Genomic DNA, 13,667 nt, shown 5'->3' with positions numbered 1-13,667 from the left:
TAAAGGCTCCAGATAGAGCACGTACAGAGGACACCCCTGCCTCACCCCTCCTGCCTGTGCAGCAGTTCTAGAAAAATGGCCATTGATACCTACTCGGCGGATGAGAGACAGGAACTTCTTCCCAAATCCCATCCGCTTCAAGGTTGCAAACAAAAAGCTATGATTTACTCTATCAAAGGCCTTCTCTTGATCAACTCAACTCAACTCAACTTTTATTTATAAAGCACTTTCAAAACCATTAAAATGGACCAAAGTGCTGTCCATAGATAAAAATATTAAAATTCTAGAATAACAAGAAGACATAACATCATGAAAAGCATACAGCCAGTCCTTCACAATTCTCCGACCTAATCAAACACCGAAAGCTTGATAAAATAAATAGGTCTTCAAGTCTTTTTAAAAATGTCCATGCTTGACGAGGATTTTATAGATAATGGTAACACATTCCAGAGTGCAGGAGCTGCAACAGAAAAAGCGCGGTCTCCACTACGCCTCAACCGAGACTGTGGGACAGTTAGGAGCATAGATTGAGAGGAACGCAGATGACGTTGAGACTGGTAAGAGATTAACATGTCCTTTATATACTCAGGAGCCTGATTGTGCAATGCTTTATAGACAAACTTTAACACCTTGTATTGTATCCTGTATTTTACAGGTAACCAATGAAGACATATCAATACAGGCGTTATATGATTTCGTTTTCTGTTGTTTGTCAGAATTCTTGCAGCAGCATTTTGGACGTACTGAAGACAAGTAAACAGGGATTCACTCATGCCTATATAAAGAGCATTACAACAATCCAACCGTGTGGAAATAAAGGCATGCAAAACAGTCTCCAAGTCCTTGTTTGAAAGGATAGGTTTCAGTTTAGTCAATTTTCTTAAATAAAAAAAAGATGTTTTCACAACGCTGTTAACTTCACGATCAAAGCGGATTTGAGAATTGAAAATTACTCCAAGATTCTTCACATAACTATTATTGAACAGTCCATAACTTTCAATCAGGTCATTTCCAGGTAGTTTGTTCCCAAACATAATACACTCAGTCTTATCCTCATTTAGTTGTAAAAAATTATTTGCTAGCCATCCCTTTACCTCAGTCAAACACTTATTAAAGTTAGCAAAAGATGTACAGCCTAAAGCACCACACCGCCGGCAATAAATGGGCTGCCCAGGATAATGCAAAAAGCCTCTATGGGGCCTGTTGGATTACAAATTTATAAAATGTTAAAACTAGGTTGTGCACATTGTGTTTTATATTTTGAGGTAAAGATGATATTCTAAGGAAATCAAGTCAGCCAGCCCAGGTGTCTGAAACATTAACCTTTTGTCTTTATGTACTTCTTGACAATTGTGTAGAGACCTAAGTTAAAGGTGAAAACTAAGCTCAAGGCACATCTGTGCCTTTGTCTCTATGATAATGGGAAGGTATGGGTGACACTGTCAGGCTGATTGGATTAGTATCCATGCATTTGAATGACACTGTTATGCTGATGAGATCAGGGCTGGGGTAACCAGCTGATTCCTGTAGTGCATTTGCAAGCTTGTCTCCACCTTCATGTATCAATCCTCCTTGAAATGTATAAAACTCTAAGGTATCACAGCCTTAGTTAGACTTGATGACTGCAGCAACCGACCAGCGCGTTCTCAATAAAGAATCCTGCTGAAGAGAATCCAAGTCTCCTGGTCTTCACTGGAAAAAGTTTCCAACAGATGGTGCCGTGACCCGGATAGAGCTCCTCACCTGAATCCAGATTGAAACTACAAGCTCAACAAAGATCTGACTTTGTTCCAGACTGAATCTTTCTGTACAACCAAGGGTTGGTGAGTGCACTCTATCTAAAAGAACCTTTAAGACCGGTACAAATTGGTTATCCTCTGCGCCGTCAGAGAAGAGTTAACAGACAGCTGTAGGGTTTGGTTAACTAAGTTATCATCTAAAGAAAAATTTCTTTTAGAGATGAAGGTTATCCTCTGGTTAGGCAGGGAAGATTAACATTACGTGTTAATATTGGTTATCCTCTGTTTAAGGCAGGGAAGATTAACATTACGTGTTAATTTTGGTTATCCTCTGTTGATCAGGGAAGAATTTGGTTTATCCTCTGTTTATAAGGGAAGAATTTTGGTTATCCTCTGTTGATCAGGGAAGAATTTTGGTTATCCTCTGCTGATCAGGGAAGAATTTGGGTTATCCTCTGTTGATCAGGGAAGAATTTTGGTTATCCTCTGTTGATCAGGGAAGAATTTGGGTTATCCTCTGTTTTGTCAGGGACGTATTTAGTTTAACGTCTGTTTTGTCAAGGACAAATTTTGTCCTCTTAAAAAGGTCAAAATGTTTAAAAAGAATGCTAGACTGATTCCCACAACTGAGAAAGGTGGACTAGCTATCCCTCTGTGGACTGATATGTGTTTACTCAACATTGATTTAAATTCACTAAGTTCAATTGTTACAGAGTCAGTCAGGAAAGACTTGACACAGAAATATAGAATTCATCCAGGTAAAGTGTGGTCCATTGATGAGTGTAAAAAGGTGCTTGGTGCATGTATTAGAAAGAAAACTGTAAAAGGAATTATCTGTTGCCACAGAGAATTTAGCTTAACTCTAGCTACACAACAGTCTCAGCGTAACTCAGAGCTAGAAGAACAGAACAAAGAGCTCCGGGCTAGAGTATCTTCTTTAACTAAGAAATTGAACCGCAACAAAGCTGCAGCAACAACTGATATGGAAGAAGTTAGTCAGCCTGATAACAATTATCCTGACTTACAAGCTTTCTTTGAAACAGATGTAGCCATCCAATCAGTAACTGATGTGCCTGTAGATTCAGTGAAGGTATGTGGCGCTAGGAGAAGATCTCGGGGAATTGAGAGAATTGAAAGTGTTCCTCCCAACTCTTCTGTTGTCCAAGTACAAACTGTTGCCAACATGCTAGGACCTAAAGATATAGAGAGACTATCCCAGAGCTTACCATCAGCACGCAAAAATTTTTCTGAATTCAGAAGCGCATTGATCAGCAAAATGCGTCTCTATGACATGTCGTTAGCAGAAGTCACACAGCTGATGTCCCAAATTCTAACTGAATCTGAATTCAACAGTTTTGAGTCTGCTGTTACTTCTGAACTACAACATGTCAGTAAAGGCGATCTGAAAGAAGGTGTTTCGAAAATTCTGAAGACTATTATGGGACCCAAAATAGACTGGTCCAGAATCACTAACTGTGTGCAAAAGAAAGAAGAAACTGTGAGTGAATACACTGAAAGGTTTTGTCAGTCAGCTGTGACTTACAGTGGAATAGTTGATGATTCTGAAAGTGTGCTAAATGATAAGGGACCCCTAGTCCGTATCTGGACAGATGGTCTTGTAGACGAGTGCAGAAAAGCCTTGCCATTCCTAGATCTAACTTGGTCTAACGAAACTCTCAGAAGTAACCTAGACAGGTTAACTGTATGGGAAAGAGATACTGAAGTTAAGGCAAAAGTGAGAGTAGCAGCAGCTACGTTTAGCACAACAAATCAAGACAATAGATGGCGTAAAAGAGAAGGCAAATGCAACTACTGTGGAAAATTAGGACATTGGGAGAAAGAGTGTAGGAAGAAGTTGCAAGATAGTAGAAAAAATACTATGCGTAATTCTGTTCCTTCTCAGCCCGCCTACAACCCTGAAGTAGTGCCGCCAATGTCCAGTGAAACTTTAGGACAGCTCGCTCAGGCTCTTCTAAGAGCACAACAAGAACAGGAAAAAAACTAATTGTTGGGGCTGTGAGTAGCTACCTTTCCCCTATAATCCATCACAATGACAAAAGAATTTTTGTGAAAGGTATGCAAGAGAAAGAGATTGACTTTGCTTGATACAGGTGCAGAAATTACAGTAATTCCTACAAAATTGGCTAAAGATTTGAACATCCCGTAAAAGAAAACTAAACTTTGTTTAACTGGTGTAATAGGTGAAGATTCTGTTTTGTATGAAACCCCGCCCATAGAGGTACAATTAGGCCCGAAAACTCTGACCACAAAATTGCTATGTGCTCCATTAAATACAGGTGCAAATCTAGGCATGGATCTACTGAGACAAGTACATCTAACTTTAGACATGTCCTCAGAATCTGCTAGCATAAAAATTTCCTCAGCACAAGTTTCTCCCAATAATGCAACCACTCTTGAGTATGATTTCTTACAGAATCATCCGATTTGGGCTAAAGACAAGGATGATTGTGGATTTTTAACAGGTGTAGAACCAGTCAAATTGACAGGAACACCACCTCCTGTTACCAAACAATATCCAATCAGTAAGGAAGCTATACAGGGAATCAAACCTATTGTAGAAAAATTGCTGAAGCAAGGAGTGCTAGTTAAAACCCACAGTCCCTGTAACTCACCCATATGGCCCATCAAGAAATCCAATGGGACATGGAGACTCACCATAGACTACAGTGTAGCCAACAAACATATTGATAAAATCACCCCCCTAGTAGCAGATCCATCTACAATTTGTAATGGCTTGTCATTAGATTGTAAGGTTTTTTCAGTAATCGATATGTCTAATGGATTCTTTTCTGTACCTTTGCACTCTGACAGCCAAACATGGTTAGCTTTCACAGTTGACTATGAACAATACAGTGGACACGATTGCCACAGGGATTTCAGAATTCACCAACCATATACCATCAGGCTGTCAGACGTGATTTGTGTGACCCAGAATGTCCAGTCAAACAGTCCACTATGATCCAATATGTCGATGATATTTTGATTGCCTCAACAGATCATGAGGTACATCAAACTGAATTAGCAGCATTGTTGGACTACTTGCAGAAAAGAGGACACAAATGCAGTTTTCACAAAGCTCAAATTGCTAAAAACCAAGTCATGTTTCTGGGTCAAACAATTGGTACAGGAAATAGATCCATTACACAGGATCGAGCGGCTTCAGTCAAAGCCATACCTCCGCCTACTACCATTAAAACACTCCGTTCATTTTTAGGAACAACAGGTTACTGTAGACCTCGGATTGAAGACTATGCCTCGATTGCTCAGCCGCTCTATGACTTATTGAAAGGCCAGGTTAAAGATTCTGATACTGTTTGTATGGAAGAAATCCATCTCAAAGCTTTCAATGATTTGAAGAGAGCACTATGTCAAGCACCAGCATTAGGAATTGCACAATCAGATAGGCCATTTGTGCTTTATGTCCATGAACACTTAGGCTTTATGACTGCATGTCTAATGCAAGATCATGGGGGCAGTTTACGCCCAATTCACTACTATTCTGGTAAACTTGACATAGTCGCTCAAGGTATGGGCCCATGTCTCAGAGCAGTGCAGGCAGTTCATTTAGCTCTTCAGGCTTCATCAGGAATGGTGTTAGGACAGACTGTAAATGTAAGATGCCCACATGCAGTGTCTGCACTAATGAATCAAGCAAAAGTCACTTCTGTCACCTCCTGTCGTTGGGGAAATTGGTTAAGAACCCTCACAGCCCCGAACATTGTTTTACAGCGTGCGCCAGTCACAAACCCATCCTCGTGTATGATGTCTGCAATGACTGAAGTTGTGTTAGAGGATGAAGGAGAAATGACTCGCAATTGTGTTACGCTTACATATGCACCTACAAGTGAAGTAACAGAAACTCCCATAGAGAATGCAAAATTGGAGTTGTTTGTTGATGGTTCGGCACAAGTCATTGAAGGTAACAGACGAGCAGGTTATGCAGTGACTTCCACCACTGAAGTGGTAGCTTCAGGTCGTCTTCCAGATCATTTCTCAGCTCAAGCCGCAGAACTAGTAGCTTTAACTAGAGCATGCACGCTAGCAAATATCCACACTGATTCCAGGTATGCTTTTGGGGTAATTCATGATTTTGGCGTCATTTGGCAAAGTAGACAGTTTCTAACTTCTGCTGGATCCCCCATTAAGCATGCTGGATTAGTGAAAGATCTAATGTTTGCCATGAAACTTCCAAAGAAATTAGCAGTGATCAAAGTGAAAGCACATCTCACAGCTAATACTATGGAAGCTAAAGGTAATGCTCTTGCTGATGTAGCTGGTAAACAGGCTTGTTCCTATGCAACTGTACAAGTGTGTTCAGGTAGTACAGCACAGAAGACAATTCTGCCTCCTGAATCAATCATTGATCTGTACAAAGATGTTCCTTTGTATGAAGCATGGGCATGGTTAGACAAAGGAGCCACAGTGGATTCATCTGGCTGCTGGACCAAAGGGGGAAAGTATGTCGCTCCCGAATCACTGCTGCCATATTTGGCTCAACAAATACATAATTTGGGTCACAGTGGTCCAGCAACAATGAATCACAGGTTCTCAAATCAATGGTGGAATCCAAAATTCAGAAAGTTAGCCACCGAAACAGTCGAGATGCGTTACATGTCAGAAAAATAATGATTTGCCAGCAGCAACTATAGCACCAACACATACCCCAGCTCCACCAGGACCATTTCGTCACCTGCAAGTTGATTACATATCATTGCCCCCTTGTAAGGGAAAAACTGATGTATTGGTAGTAATAGACAAGTTCTCGAGATGGATAGAAGCATATCCAACAGGCCGTGCTACAGCTGCACATACTGCTAAATGTCTCGTCACTGATTTCATTCCCAGATGGGGATTACCCTACTGCATTGACTCAGATCAAGGTACACACTTCACAGGACAGGTAGTCAAGGAAGTGTCAAAAATGTTGAAGATTAAGTGGAATCTTCACTGCCCATACAGGCCACAAGCATCAGACCAGGTTGAACGAGCAAACAGAACAATTAAAACCAGGCTAAGCAAAATGCATCAGGAAGGAATACCATGGGCCGAAGCGCTGCCAGCAGTACTGTGTAGTATGAGAGCGTCAGATCCGTAGAACTGAGCCCTCATGAGATTATTACTGGACGCCCAATGCAGATGCCAGGTGTGATTGATCTTAGAAATGCTGATGTACACATTGCCTCACATGCCCTGATCACTTACTGTGAAAACCTCACAAAGGCAGTACAGAGTGCCAGAGAGAGAGTTGAGTCGTGTTGGCAGACTCCACCCGAAGGGGGACACACAATCATCCCAGGTCAGTGGGTCATGATAAAGTCATTCAGAAACAAGCCATTAGAGCGGCACGGACCACATCAAGTGATGTTGATTACAGCAGCTGCAGTGTTGTGTCAGGGAAGGAAAACCTGGACTCATGTGTCACACTGTAAAGTTGTTCCCCCACCTACAGGGACAGATGAGGACACAGGATCAGTACAGGAGCCCAGGGAAGAACCGAAGTGCAATAGGCCTCGGGGGCCACACCCTGTGGTGAAGATTTCCTTATAGGACTTCCCCTTTCAATAGCTTATCCCCACCTTACTGGTCCATAGGTGTCATAACGCTATAGATTAGGGAAAGAAGGAACAACAATAGCAGACTCAGATCGAACAGAGGATACAACCATAGTATTTGCAGTCTTTTACAACAAATACTGCTGTTGTCTTTTGTTTTTCTTTCTTACTCTGTGCAGATACCACTTGATGGCTATCCCAAGACCAATACGCACCGACCTCTTCCTATGAAGCCGCAACCTCTAAACAGACAACTAAACCCACTGCCGAGCCAACTGACACAAAAGAAAATAAACAAATAAATAAATACACAATGCAGAGAATCACATACGGGAACTTCAGTCACCCATCAACATGATCAAGATTGCTGTACTACTAATCATCATGGACATTTCACAAAGTGTAGACTCCAGAAACAACATATTCTTAGAGCTGATGAATGTCAAGAAATGCCTTGTTTGCTGGAAAGAACGTTTGCATGCCACGCCCGCCTTCAGTAGGAGCAGGAATCCCATGGGTGGCACACCCCATCTCCAACTGTGACACGTGTACATTATTTGAAGGACATACCAGTGGAATATACAACAAGAGTACATGTCACAGCATCACAACTCCTCCAGCTACTCCGTGTTGCATTCCTGGATTATCGTCCTGCAACCTAACTTCAGCTACTCCCATCATGACAGATCTACTCTTGCTAATGACTTTTCCTTGGTGCGTGGAAAATTATGGTCCAACTTCGACTCCATTGGGTGAAATTCCTCGTGAACATTGCAGCCTTGTGATCATAATGGAAACAGAATACCATGTGGATATTACTCCATCAGCAAGGAGAGAGGAAGTAGATTTAGAAGGACTAAAATCAGTGGTGTGTGATTCCTCCACTGACTGGCACCTTTTGGTTATGTGGAACTTCTGTCTACAACATTCTACCCAGTCAATTCAGTGGCAGGTGCACCCTGGTTTATGTTCTACCAGCTGTCAGAGAAAATACACACTCCACCTTAAGCTCTCCACATCTACGTAATTCAGCTCCTACCATGAATAAAGAAGATGGCTGCATTCCAGGACTCACTTGTGCACAAACATGGTGGTCAAGAACTCTTGGAGCATTAATCCCGTCTTATGGTGTCATGCAGGCCCTTGATCAAGTCATAAGCTTATCAAATTCAGTACAGAAACTGGCCAATGATACGGCTTTGGCCCTGGGTAACATCACGGACACTCTCGCTTCGCACAAGTTAATGATCTTACAGAACAGAGTGGCCTTGGACTACATTCTTGCAACGCAAGGGGGAGCCTGCACCATTATCGGCCCCGAGTGCTGCACCGGGTTACTGGATCCAACAGAAGGACTTGAACAAAATCCAACAAGACATTCTTGATCTTTCAGCAAAATTACACCAGATGACTGAAAATAATTCTTCATGGTTCGGAAATCTATTAGGTAAACCCTGGCTGTGGATCAAGGAAATTGCAATTCTGATGTTGTTTTTCCTACTGGTGTACTATCTATGCGTCCACAGTATCAAATTTTTCATTCAACAAATGACTCACCCTCATCACAAGGAAATGGCAGTTCCAACCAGAATCCACTATTACCAGTAATAATTTCACGGACCCTAGCTGCAAGTTTGTTTCTGTGTCAGCATGCAGTTTGTTACTACAGACAATCAACACAGAGCAAGTACTATGTACCTGTAACGATCACAAGTTACAAGAATGAACTTTTAAGTGTCTAAATTTGTATTTTGTGAGAGTTGATTGTTGATTTGTATTTGTGAGATTTGTATTTTTTGAGAACTCTCAAAGGGGGAATTGTTGGATTACAAATTTATAAAATGTTAAACCTAGGTTGTGCACATTGTGTTTTACATTTTGAGGTAAAGATGATATTCTAAGGAAATCAAGTCAGCCAGCCCAGGTGTCTGAAACATTAACCTTTTGTCTTTATGTACTTCCTGACAATTGTGTAGAGACCTAAGTTAAAGGTGAAAACTAAGCTCAAGGCACATCTGTGCCTTTGACTCTATGATAATGGAAAGGTATGGGTGACACTGTCAGGCCGATTGGATTAGTATCCATGCATTTGAATGACACTGTTATGCTGATGAGATCAGGGCTGGGGTAACCAGCTGATTCCTGTAGTGCATTTGCAAGCTTGTCTCCACCTTCATGTATCAATCCTCCTTGAAATGTATAAAACTCTAAGGTATCACAGCCTTAGTTAGACTTGATGACTGCAGCAACCCACCAGCGCGTTCTCAATAAAGAATCCTGCTGAAGAGAATCCAAGTCTCCTCGTCTTCACTGGAAAAAGTTTCCAACAGGCCCAATAGTGAAACTACCCGGAGGATGACGCAGGCCTGCAGGAGCTGCTGGATCCACCTTCAGCCGTACCATATATCGTCGCCTTCCAGTCCAAATACCAAAACGGTCCCTTAGCTTTTCCCCCACTGATACACTAGAGCAGTATCGCCCAAGAAAAGCCCTGATGTCTTCTTCACAAACAAAAGGATTATACATATGCAAGACAAGCGGTACCTCTTATAGGGCGAAGAGTGGGTTCAGCCGAAGCCCGTTGAGTGCAGGGCTTCCTGGACTGCTGCTGCACTTGTCGAAGAGGTCTGTGCACTGCCTCAGTGATGTAAGGGTGACATCCACAAAGCCAGAAGAGAAATCCTGCAGGCAGAAGACAGCTGAAGGATCCAATCCACATAGGTCACGAAGAATTTTCAAAACAACCCACTCTCTTCCAAACTGCCTCTTGACATCCAAAGTCGCATTATACTTTAACTCCACGCGTACAGAATTTTGTAGCCGCACCGCTCAGGCCGACCGATGAGCATTGTCTCCTGGCATTACACTTGATCTTAGCCAAAAGGTCGAGAAGTGATAACCTGTTCTTTCCTCTGGCCTGAAGAACACCCCACAGTAAAGCGGTGACTCCAGAATGGTAGCCAGACTCCACCCCCAACAGATACCTGTCAATCTCTTTTGTCAGACACATATACATGGTAGCCAGACTCCTCCCCCTAACAGATACCTGTCAGTCTCTTTTGTCAGACACATATACATGGTAGCCAGACTCCACCCCTAACAGATAGCTGTCAATCTTTATTGTCAGACACAGATACAGCTTTGCTATTGCAAAGCCCACAAAAATAAGTTGAACTCATAAACGTTCCTCTCAACGGAAATCTTTAGTAAAAGGCGAAAGATTTATGCGTGAACGAAGAGAAACCTGAGCTATACGGGGAGTAGGACCAGGCCTCCGAAACACTTCTGGAAGTCTAGGAGACTGGCGTAGGGTGAGGTGGCTTGCGCCGACCTCGTGCACCTTGATAGCTATTGCAAACAGGCAGAGCAGAAGCTATAGGTGTAGGATTTGTTTACATTTAGCAGTGGGCTATAGTTTATATCAAAACCTGTTATGCTCCCTCCTTTCTCACTAAGCACAGATGAAACATTTGCAAATTACATCTGTTAATTTTTTTTAACATAACCATAAGGCACTTTGCTCTTTTTCTTCTGTGGGAGCTATAAAAGATGTCAGGCTGGAGGTGGGGTGCTCAAGTCACCTTACACTGAGCCAGATTACTAGTTCCCAATCACTTATACAGATAGCCATTACCCACTCACTCAGTCAGTGTTTAAGCCATCCTAGAACTGTCTGTGGGGTTGGAGTTGCTTCCCTTACTTCTTTCTAGCCACTCCTATGGTTCTGGTCTTTGTGGTGGCCCCAAAGAAAGAGCCAATATAAACAATGAGGAATGGCAGAACAATTACTAGCCAGAGATGTGGCTGCCCCTGCCCAAAGAAAAAAAAAGTTTGTTTGTTTGTTTCTTTCTTTGAACCTTTTCAGAAGGTGCGCCATTCCTGGAGGTACTGCAGTACCAGGTCAATGCGTGGAGCGGATGGAGCAAGCCCCTCTTCCAGCTCCCTGCTCTAAAAATCTGTTTAATATAGAGTCCTCGAATGGAGATTTTTAAAAAAAAAAAAATTTTATTTTTTATTTATAAAACACAGGCACATACAGTTCCACTTCCTCAAGCTCACATACTTAATAACTGTACAATCAAACCACAACAATTAAATATTGCCCACCCCCAAGAACACGACAAATCAATCCCCACATTTACAGATGCATCAAACCTCCCAAAAAAAACACTCTGCCACACTCCGCTCCTCCCCCAACCGGCAGATAACGAAAAACACTGAAAAGAACAACAAACAAATGCACCCAAGGAAAAGAAGAGAAAGAAAACTACATGACCTACCCCACCCCCACCCTGGGAACCCCCGGGTGGCCCCTGCAAGCCCCTTGCCTTTTCCCTAAACTCTTCACATGATCCAGAAACCTGCATAAAATGGAGCGTGGCTCTAACCTGGGCTTTTGTGCTCGCAGGCACTTCCCCTCCATGCCCAAAGTGCTCTCTTTCCCTCTGAAACCACTGACCACACAATTTTCTGGTACTCTGGGTCTAAGGCTTCCAGGCCTACCCCGAACCTTATCAGGTTATCATTCAATGAGATGTTGGGGGTGTCTCTCCACCACTCTTTCACTAGCCCCCAAAAGGCTTGGGTGCAAGGACAGGTCCAAAACACATGCACCACTGTCTCTTCCTGCCCACACCCCACGGGACACAGGGGTGTCCTCGCATTCCTGAAACGATACAATCGTTCCCTCACTGGGAGGCGACCTAAAGCCACTAGCCAATTTAAAATTTTTCCCTCCCCCTCCAAGTAGTCTGGTTGGAGGTACTCCCAACTGACCTCCCGGCCTACAATGAGCTGGGCGGAAGGGACCAGATGGTTGTCCATCAGAAGGTCATAAAAGCATCTGTGATCTAATACCAGGCCACCCTCGAGACATCCGGGCTTCAGCCTCAAGACTTGTGCCATGCGCTCATAGTGCCACGGTCTCTCGAAGGTCCACGGGCTCGACTGCTCCAGAGGTGCCAGGGTCCTCAAAGGGAACCCTAGCCAGTACCTGGCAAAGCACGAGGCAAGATGGCTGGACGGGTGGATTACTAGCTTAGCATCAAAAGCTATCAGCGTGGCCATGGTTTTCCAGAGGAGGTTTGGAATTCCCCTTCCCCCTTTTTTTATTGGCAGGTACATAAGAGCCCTCTGCACCAGCTTTGTTCTCCCTCCCCAGACAAGCTTAAAAACCAGCCTTTCTATCCTGGACCCTCCTGCGAGGGGGATTGGAAAGACCCAGGCCACGTGGATCAGCCTAGTCAGAATGTCTGTCTTCACAACAAGGACCCGGCCGTTAATCAACAGCCTCCTTGGGTCCCATTGGTCAAGGCGTTGCTGCACCTTTTTCAGCAAGCTAGCCCAATTCCTGGCACCGCTAGCCGCATGGAAGAAATTGACCCCTAAGATCTTTATTCCATCCATGCATACTGGGTAGCCACCCAAAGCACTTGACCTGCCCCGCCAGGATCCACATGCCATGACCATGGACTTTTCGGTATTTACCGACGCTCCAGAGGCCCGGCAGTAGGACCCCAAATGGGAGTCCACCCGGTGAAAATCCTCCTCATCTGTTATGAAGAGTGTCAGATCATCCGCATAAAGTGAGATCAAAGTGCTGCGTCCACCCCCTCCTGGAACATGAAAACCCGCCAGTCTTTTATCTACTCGTAGGCTGGCAGCTAGCGGCTCAATCGCCAGCACATACAACAGTGGGGGGAGTGGGCATCCCTGTCGCACACCTCCTGCCTGCCGCACTGACCTTGACAAGAAACCATTGACGCAGACCCTGCTGGCAACATTTTCATAAAGGAGCTTTTCCATGCCTAGAAACCTTGGCCCAAAATTCAGCCTTTTGAGCACTGCAAAAAGGAAAGAATGGCTCACCCGATCAAAGGCCTTCTCCTGGTCAAGACTCAGCAAAGCTAAGGGGACTCTTTGCTCTCTTGCCTTGCTTATCACGTCTCGAACTAAACATAAGTTCAGGGCACACAACCGGCCCTGCACACCACATGTTTGGTCAGGGTGGATGACAAACCTCATCACTTTCCCCAACCTCAAAGTGATGGCCTTAGCCAAGACTTTATAGTCCACCATTAGAAGCGTTATCGGGTGCCAATTGGCTAGATCTGACCACTCGCCTTTCTTGTACAGCAGGGAGATACAGCCCATCCTCATAGAGGGGGTGAGAAAACCCTGCTCTATCCGCTCTAGATATACAGACCACAAACCCGGCCCAACCAAATCCCAGAAAGTAGAGTAAAACTCCACTGGCAGACCATCTAGTCCTGGCGAAGAACCGCGCTTCAGTGACCGCATGGCTTCCTCAATCTCTCTGAGGGACAGGTCTGCTTCCAGGCTCCCATACTCTTCT

At 43.8% G+C, this 13,667-nt stretch overlaps 1 non-coding gene and 1 pseudogene across 1 annotated transcript; both read right to left on the bottom strand.

The window, feature by feature from the left end:
* Positions 1-10,449: 10,449 nt before the first annotated feature.
* On the bottom strand, positions 10,450-10,564 carry LOC128321591 (U5 spliceosomal RNA). The gene has a single exon (XR_008305185.1). It is a non-coding gene; the product is annotated as a U5 spliceosomal RNA (small nuclear RNA).
* A 611-nt stretch (positions 10,565-11,175) lies between these two features.
* On the bottom strand, positions 11,176-11,316 carry LOC117599659 (uncharacterized; annotated as a pseudogene).
* Positions 11,317-13,667: the final 2,351 nt, after the last annotated feature.

The sequence above is a fragment of the Pangasianodon hypophthalmus genome, chromosome 18, assembly GCF_027358585.1.
Source record: "Pangasianodon hypophthalmus isolate fPanHyp1 chromosome 18, fPanHyp1.pri, whole genome shotgun sequence".
Taxonomy (NCBI): Eukaryota; Metazoa; Chordata; class Actinopteri; order Siluriformes; family Pangasiidae; genus Pangasianodon; species Pangasianodon hypophthalmus.
This window is presented reverse-complemented; position numbering and strand designations above follow the sequence as displayed.